Genomic DNA, 8,462 nt, shown 5'->3' with positions numbered 1-8,462 from the left:
AGTGGCCTTGAAATCATAAAACTTGACTTAGAATGAGCGGCATCGGCATAGCAGTGTTTAACAGCTGTGGCCAGCAGGGCACCGTCTCCACACTGGGAGGAAGCCGCGGTGTCAGGCGCACGGCAGCCCTGTCCCTGGTTAGGCTCGTGCGCACGGACCTTTCTAGCTTCTCAACAGACCGTATTCTTCAGAAGAGCTTGAGTTACGGGAGAATCGAGCGGAAAGTACAGAGCCCCACACCCCACACCCCTCCTCCCGTTATTTCCACCCGGAGTTTGCTTGTGACAACGGACGAGCCCACGTTGACGCGTTGCAGGTCCCCGCCCCCCATCTGAGACTTTTTTGAGCCGAAGCGGCAACAGTCGAAGAGTGTCCCCTGCTTTCCAAAAGTTCCCGTTCGGCCGCTTGGCTTTCACGAAGGACCTGCTCCCGCCGTTTCGCTAACTGAAGGGGATCCAAAGGGGGTTTTGCTTTTATGAAAAAAGCGGTTGGTGCTAATGCAGAGCGTGAGCTTCCGGAAAGCGGGGGTTCCCGGATTATTACCTGGAGTGCCGGGCTTACCGTTGGAGACGCGCATTCCCCGGGTGTGGACAACGGTACGGTGAGGTGACGGCATCACACAGAGTGCTCGCCTGCTCGTCCCTCGTCCCCTCCAACCCGTGGCTGCCACTGACCTTTTACTGTCCCGTGGCTTTGCTTCTGGGACAGTCACCTGGCTGGAGTCACACGGGATGTGGCCTTTCACTCAGCAGCAAGCACGAAAGTCTGTGCTTCCACGGGACAAGAGAGCGACCCACGTGCACAACTAGAAACTTGAAAAGACTTCACGCACTTCTTGCCTCTTGGGGCTGGAGAACGCGAGAGGCCAGCGAGGCTGTGACCAGGATCGCCTCCCCGGCCACCCGAACCCAGCCGGGATGGAACATCCCACGGGCTCTCTCAACATCCCATTTGGGGTCTGACAGACTCCGTGTCCCGAGCGTGGCGGACAGATGGGCGCCTGCGGGCACAGGGGGGTCGTCTCCTGCACGCACACACCAGCAGCTGCCTTTCCCCACGGCAGGGGGACTCCCGGCACCAAACGGGACCCCGTCCTCTGCTAGAGTCCCCGCAGCTGTAGAGTCTGGAGAACGTCAGGCCTGGTTCTGGAGGTATTGAGTCCGTGTAGACGGGCTGGGCCCGGCCTGGCGTGGACGTCCAGGAATGTGCCAGCCGTGGGCCTCGTCACTGAACTCAGCCAGCTCCGGGCTATTGGCTTCCTCCCCGAGATCCGGGATGGGAGGCTGCTTGTTTTCCCCGCAGCACGTCATGGTGACGTCCTCTGTGGTCACTGAGCCCCTCCCGTTCACCCCGAGATCCCTGCCCCTCCCCCAAACCCTCCAAAGGGCGAAGCCACAGAAAAGAATGAAGTGAGTCCGGCCTGACTTGTTCTTTGTTGTCTTTTTTAAGTTTTTTTTTATTTATTTATTTTTTATTTTTTTTAAAAATTTTCTTTTTCAACGTTTATTTTTGGGACAGAGAGAGACAGAGCATGAACGGGGGAGGGGCAGAGAGAGAGGGAGACACAGAATCAGAAACAGGCTCCAGGCTCCGAGCCATCAGCCCAGGGCCCGACGCGGGGCTTGAACTCACAGACCACAAGATCATGACCTGGCTGAAGTCGGATGCTTAACCGACTGCACCACCCAGGTGCCCCTATTCTTTGTTGTCTTAAGAACTTACTGGTTTGTGTCTCCCACCACTAGGAGCGCAGGGCTCACGGGCCATCTGTTCAGTAGCTGAGCTGGGTGCTGGGGGTGGGGGAGGGGTGGAGCCCAGCGCTCCGCCCCCACAGGCCACACCCCCTTCTCCACTCTGGCCTTGTGCTCCGTCCCGCGGGGACCCTAGCTGCACGTACCAATGTCAGCTTCGGGTTTTCCGGGGCCAGTCGCTCACAGGAGGCAACAGGAACATGGCCATTCAGCCTCACGTCCCTCACCGGTCAGGGGACGCTGTGAATGGCACCTGCCTCCCAGTGTCCTGTCAGGACCGAATCCAGTGACGGCACAGCGCCTGGCCCGGAGTAGACGCTCCAACGTGGTGGTTGCGCTTGGTCAAGCATCCTTCCTCCTCCATGCTCCCAAGGAGCTGAGAAATGCACCCTTTCTCCTGGTTTCTTGTCCCCCGGTCTCCTGTCCCCCCGGTCTCCTGTCCCCCCCGGTCTCCTGTCCCCCCTGGTCTCCTGTCCTCCCTGTCTCCTGTCCCCCCGGTCTCCTGTCCCCCCGGTCTCCTGTTCGCCCCGGTCTCCTGCCCCCCCAGTCTCCTGTCCCCCCCGTCTCCTGTCCCACCCGGTCTCCTGTCCACCCCCGGTCTCCTCTCCCCCCGGTCTCCTGTTCCCCCCGGTCTCCTGCCCCCCCAGTCTCCTGTCCCCCCCGTCTCCTGTCCCCCCCAGTCTCCTGTCCACCCCCGGTCTCCTGTTCTCCCTTGGTCTCCTGTCCCCCCGGTCTCCTGTCCCTCCTGGTCTCCTGTCCTCCCTGTCTCCTGTCCCCCCCGGTCTCCTGTTCCCCCCGGTCTCCTGCCCCCCCCAGTCTCCTGTCCTCCCCGTCTCCTGTCCCCCCCAGTCTCCTGTCCACCCCCGGTCTCCTGTTCTCCCTTGGTCTCCTGTCCCCCCGGTCTCCTGTCCCCCCTGGTCTCCTGTCCTCCCTGTCTCCTGTCCCCCCCGGTCTCCTGTTCCCCCCGGTCTCCTGCCCCCCCAGTCTCCTGTTCCCCCCGGTCTCCTGTCCCCCCCGGTCTCCTGTTCTCCCTTGGTCTCCTGTCCCCCCCGGTCTCCTGTTCTCCCTTGGTCTCCTGTCCCCCCCGGTCTCCTGTTCTCCCTTGGTCTCCTGTCCCCCCCGGTCTCCTGTTCTCCCTTGGTCTCCTGTCCCCCCCGGTCTCCTGTTCTCCCTTGGTCTCCTGTCCCCCCCGGTCTTCTGCCCCCCCCCGGTCTCCAGTCCCCCCCGTCTCCTGTCCCCCCCGTCTCCTGTCCACCCCCGGTCTCCTGTCCCCCCCGTCTCCTGTCCCCCCCGTCTCCTGTCCACCCCCGGTCTCCTGTCCCCCCCCCCGGTCTCCTGTTCTCCCTGTCTCCTGTCCCCCCGGTCTCCTGTCCCCCCCCGTCTCCTGTTCCCCCCGGTCTCCTGCCCCCCCAGTCTCCTGTCCCCCCCCGTCTCCTGTCCCCCCCGGTCTCCTGTTCTCCCTTGGTCTCCTGTTCCCCCCGGTCTCCTGCCCCCCCATCTCCTGTCCCCCCCCGTCTCCTGTCCCCCCCATCTCCTGTCCACCCCTGGTCTCCTGTCCCCCCCATCTCCTGTCCACCCCCGGTCTCCTGTCCCCCCCGGTCTCCTGTCCCCCCTGGTCTCCTGTCCTCCCCCGGTTTCCTGTTCTCCCTTGGTCTCCTGTTCCCCCCGGTCTCCTGTCCCCCCCGTCTCCTGTCCCCCCCGGTCTCCTGTCCCCCCCGTCTCCTGTCCACCCCCGGTCTCCTGTCCCCCCTGTCTCCTGTCCACCCCCGGTCTCCTGTTCTCCCTTGGTCTCCTGTCCCCCCTGAACCAAACACCCGGGACAGCAGTGTGGCCCTGACACCCGCCCTCCGGCTTTTACAGAAACTAGAGATCCTCTGAGGTCGGTGAAGCCACAGCACCTGCCCTGCGGGGTCCAGCATCCTGGCCTTTCGGGTTCCCCTCGGTCCCGGCCCCTGCCTGTTCTGCACCTGCATCTACCACGGTGAAGGCCGCCAGCCCCTCTCGACCCTGAACTTACTAACAGGAAGACAGGATTTTGCAAACAGTCTCACTGCTTGAGAGCTTGGAGCAGAGGCGTCACTGCGGGGAGCCCTCAAGGAGCCCTCGGGGGTCACCCGGGGCACCTAGCAGGTGGCCTCAGCCGGGGGTCTTGCACCCCAGGGATGTTTGGCAGCATCCAGAGACCTCCTGGGGTGTCCCCGGGGGGGGGGGCACCACTCGCATCCAGGGCAGGGGGAGGCCAGGGATGCCGCCGACACCCTACATGCACGGGACGGGGCCCTCGCACGGAGTCGCCCCAAATGCCAGCAGTGCCCAGGCGAGAAACCCTGGTTTGGAGACGTTCCGTGACGCCACGGGGCCCACCGAGCTGACCCAGGCGGGCTCCAACTCGCCACTCCTGCTCTGGGCATCGGGGCCGTCCGCGCCCGGACGCCTGCCGTCATCTGAGGAGTGGGGAACCTCCCTGGGAATATTTAAATGCATAACGTAAACCAAGCCGGTGAATTGTGTGGGAGCACAATCATCGAAACATTTTTAGAACTAACGTATAACAGCTGCGTGTTTCTCTGGGTCAGCAGTTAAACAACGAGGCATAAGGGCAGGTGTCTTCACGACCGTAACGCGAAGCGGCAGGGCTGTGTGAACAATATTCTGAGATTTCTGTAAACGCTGTAACGTGATGTGAGAATCTCTGAATTTCTTCGGTGACACGGCCACAGGCTCGGCTATAACGTGGCTCGAGGCCCAGGCGGTGAGTGGGGAGGCACCAGATTCGGTGAGAGGTTAGAAAGAATGGGGCGGAGCCCGCGATGCTGCCCTCTGACCGGGATTAAAGCCCAAGACAGGTGTGAGCTCGAGATCCGGAGAGGATCCCAGAGAAGCCCTGTGGTCAAGTGAAGAAAGCACGGGGTTTGAAACAAGAAAACCTGAATTTATATCCCAGCGCCGGGCGGGGCGGGGGGGGGATGCACTCAGAGAGTTGGGGGGCTGGCGCTGCCGGGCCGAGGCCACAGACGCAGCGCCGGGGGTGTCCCTGCGTGTGGGGCGCCGAGGCCGCGTCTGTGAGGGCTCGGCGGTTACCCCGCCCTGTGCCGGCGGCTCTGCCCCGTGAGGAGCTTCCCGGCCCCGTGCTGGCCCTTCACAGCCCCGCCATCTGGGTGGGAATGAGGACACCCAGGTTCTGTCCCTCCTCGGCCACTTACCCCCAGGAGGCCTGCACCCAGCTGCCCCCCTCTGGGTCCTCGGGTGGGTCCAGATCAGAAGGACCGCCTCTTGCCCAGCGTCCCTTTGTCCTACTTCCAACCCTGTAGGGAGCTCCAAGATGCAAACAAAAAACCCCCCTTCCCCCCCCCCCCCAAGGAGTCCCATCTCCCGGGACAAAGGCCATCCTCTGGGGACTCGTGGGTCCCCGTCTAGGTCCTTGCCGGCCCCTCGATGGCACGGGCCCCTGGGCTCCTGCCTCAGGAAGGAATGCCCTCAGCGCAGCACCCCATGTCCTCTGGTTGGGAGCCATCGGGAGCCTTGCACCCCAGAACCCTTCCTGGACCAGCCCCTCCTGCCCCTTGGCTGACCCCGTCCTCTTAGCGCCTCTCAGGGACGTCCCCATCTTCAGGCCAGCGCCTGCCCTGCTGCACGAGGGGGACCCGGGGCCCAGCCTCCCGGCTGTGGCCTCTCGTGCCCCCCGGGCTCCCCCCGATGCCCCAGATCCAAGCCAAATCCCCCGGTGGGGAGCACCTGCCTGTTGGGGACACAGACGATTTTAAATGGCGTGTGGACGCCCGTCTCCAGATGTTTAGCGCTTCGTGCCGCCTTCCACGCATTCTCCGCGCCGCCTTCCACGCATTCTCCGCAGTTCCTGTAAAAGAGCCATTTGCTGCCCACAGGGGGAGGAGGGGCCGGCACAGTGAGCTGACGTCCTGACCCCGCCAGCCTTCAGTCCGAGCCCAAAGCCCAGGAAGACGTGGGGTCACAGGGACGCTGCCCCAGGCAGGCCTGCTCGTCAGGTGCGGGCCGGTCGGAACCCCCCAGAATCCGAATTACAGGGGCTGAGCCTCCGTCTGGCTCTGGGCCCCGGGGAGGCCCCGGAACACAGTCCAACAGGCTCCGCCCCCCGGGCCGGCTGGGTGGGGAAGGGGGGTGGGGGGAGCCAGCGCTGGAAGCCAGTGAGGTTGGACGGGTGCCCAGCAGAGACACCCCCAGCCGTCCCGGCTGCCGGGTCAGACAAGTGTCAGCGTCCTCCAAGGAGCCGAAGCTCCTGGCCGGTGGCAGGAACGGCCACCCACCCCCCCCCCCCAACCCCCGGTTCCCAGCCTCGCACCCTCGGGGCTCGGGCACCCGTGGATCGGGACACGGCCCGTCTCCTCCACATGCCAATGGGGCCCTCCCCGCCAGACCCAGCTCTGGCCCCTCCCCTCACCCCGCAGCTCCCAGACTCTCCTGTCTTGGGTCCTCGAACCCCCTCCTGGGCCCAAGGGCATCGCGCGTGCCCCTCCCCCTCCACGGGGCTGACTCCTGTCTTTAAACGTCTTCAAACGTCACCAGAGGTCTTCCTGTCCTCTGTGGCCGAGCCCCCTCCCCTGCAGAGACCTCTCCCAGCTCCGCGCCCTCCCGGCCCCGCGCTCCGGACCCTGGACTGGCAGTTCTGCCTCCGTCCCAGATGTGCCCTGGCGCCAGCCCTGGGTTTCCCACCTGGCGACAGTGGACGCTGTCTGAGCGCCTGCTTCTGGGAACTGCTGCTTGTGGCCCGCGTCCGTCTGCACCGCCGCAGACAGTGTTTGGGGACCGACTCTGGTTTCTGTCAGCAAGTCAGACATGCCCAAGGTCAGCCTGTCCCCCCCAGAAGGGGCCGTGTCCCCGCCCCGGAGTGGGAAGCCTGCACGCTGGGATCCAAGGACCCCAGCGCCCGCATGACTCGGACCCAAACAGCTGAGCGTCTCTGGTCGTCTCCCGACAGCAGGTGTCGGGCCGGGGGCACCCGGCAGGCCCCCTCCTCACCGGCTTTCTCAGGAGCTCGGAGGGTGGCGTACCCGCTCCCAGGGCCTGGTAGACCCCAGACAGAGACGGAAGACATGCTCTCTCCCGGGAAGTCCCCTGATGCTGCCCGTGGCGTCCTTCGCGTTCGTCCGTGTGGCCGCGAGTGGCAGAAATCCCTCTGTAAGCCACGTAATCCCCTGTCGCCTGTTTGCACCACACTGTGTTTATCCATCATCTGTCAACGGACGCGGCTGCTGTGACAGGTGCTGCTGTGGGGGCGGTGGGGGGGGGGGGGCGGGCATCGCCCCCGAGGGGACGCCCGAGGTGGACTGGGTGGTGGGGGTGCAGGCATCGCCCCCGAGGCGGGACTGGGCAGGGTGCGGGCAGTGCCCCCGAGGGGACGCCCGAAGGGACGCTGTGTCGTCCGACTGCACACTGGTTTCCACGGCAGGGCAGGAATCACACCGCCTGAGCCTGACAGCCCCGTGGGACTGCAGGGCCACAAATGCCCTGAAGCCTCGTGGGTCGTGCCGGCCCGTCATCTGCCCCCTGTCGTGTCTGGCGCTTTCTGGCCGCACAGCGACTGACCCGGGCTCACAGATGCCAGCTCGCGAGCGCCAGCCCGGCACTGGCTCTCCGTTTGCCGTCCCTGCCAGTCTGTGCACAGCACGTGCCTCCTCGGCCCGAAACAAGGCTTGTTTGCCGGCGGTCGGTGCGGGCAGGTGACGCCAGGACGCCGGAACGGCGGCTTGGGAAGAACAAAGCAGAAGAGAGACTGAGCAGAGGTGACACGTGGGTTTGTTCTGGAGATGTCACCGCTGGAGCGCCGGGAGCTCAGTCCCACTGCCTGGGAGTTCCCCCCACCCCCACCCCCCGTGTTGGCCTCTGTCGCCGCGGGTCCAGCGTGGCCCCAGGGCTGATGCCCTCGCTCGTGGAGGTCGTGTGAGCGCCTGGCGGTTCCTACCGGAGACGGGGGACGCGGCGAGGCAGGTGCCGACAGTACCGGCCTCAGCAGCGGCCGGAGGAGCAGGCGGGTCCCAGGAGTGGAGGCTGACGCAGGGTCAGCTGTGTGCCCAAGGTCACCCCTCTGGTCTACAGCAAGCAGGGCTCAGAGCCCCCGTGCAGACCCCCCCACCCCCGATGCGCACGCGCCCAGAGCACACAGAGCACGTGCCACGGAAGCCCCCGGCCAGGGAGGCCAAGACCTCTGGGCTCTGGCATCAGACCGACACGCTGAGTTCAGGTCGTGGCCCTGCCCTCACCGCAGTGCGACCTTCAGCGGGCCACATACACACATTTGGGAACCGGTCCGGCCGCCTGTCAAGGGGAGGGCAGGACGTCCACACGGTGGGGGCTCCTCAGCCCTGAAAAGGAAGGAACTACTCCCTACAACATCATTCATTCCACATGCACGAATCTTGAAAACGTGCTCGGGGGAAGGAGCCTTAAATGCACGACCTCACTTAGGAGTTCCGGGACGGACGAAACTAACCTTCGGTGGAGAAGCTGGACAGGGGTTCCTCCGGGGGTGGGGGTGGTAGGTTCGACCGAGGACGGGCAGCAGGAACGTTCTGGGCTGGTGGCAACATCCTTCCGCTTCACGGAGTTTGGCTTACACTGCTGTTTTCCTTTTGCAAAACTCGATTTCATTGTAAGTACATTTACCTCAGAAGAAAAATCTGCAAAACCTCCCCTCACCTCTAGTTACTGACTGGGTGTTGAATCGCGGGATGTGCT

General features: G+C 64.5%; 1 long non-coding RNA gene across 1 annotated transcript; it reads right to left on the bottom strand.

Moving 5' to 3' along the window:
- Window positions 1-5,203: 5,203 nt before the first annotated feature.
- On the bottom strand, window positions 5,204-7,420 carry LOC125159643 (uncharacterized). The gene is made up of 3 exons (XR_007149859.1): window positions 6,779-7,420; window positions 6,441-6,546; window positions 5,204-5,607 (listed from the first exon to the last, which is right to left on the bottom strand). It is a non-coding gene; the product is annotated as an uncharacterized LOC125159643 (long non-coding RNA).
- Window positions 7,421-8,462: the final 1,042 nt, after the last annotated feature.

Source organism: Prionailurus viverrinus, unplaced genomic scaffold, assembly GCF_022837055.1.
Source record: "Prionailurus viverrinus isolate Anna unplaced genomic scaffold, UM_Priviv_1.0 scaffold_53, whole genome shotgun sequence".
Lineage (NCBI taxonomy): Eukaryota > Metazoa > Chordata > Mammalia > Carnivora > Felidae > Prionailurus > Prionailurus viverrinus.
Note: the sequence above shows the minus strand (reverse complement) of the source record. Positions and strands in the feature narration are given on the sequence as shown.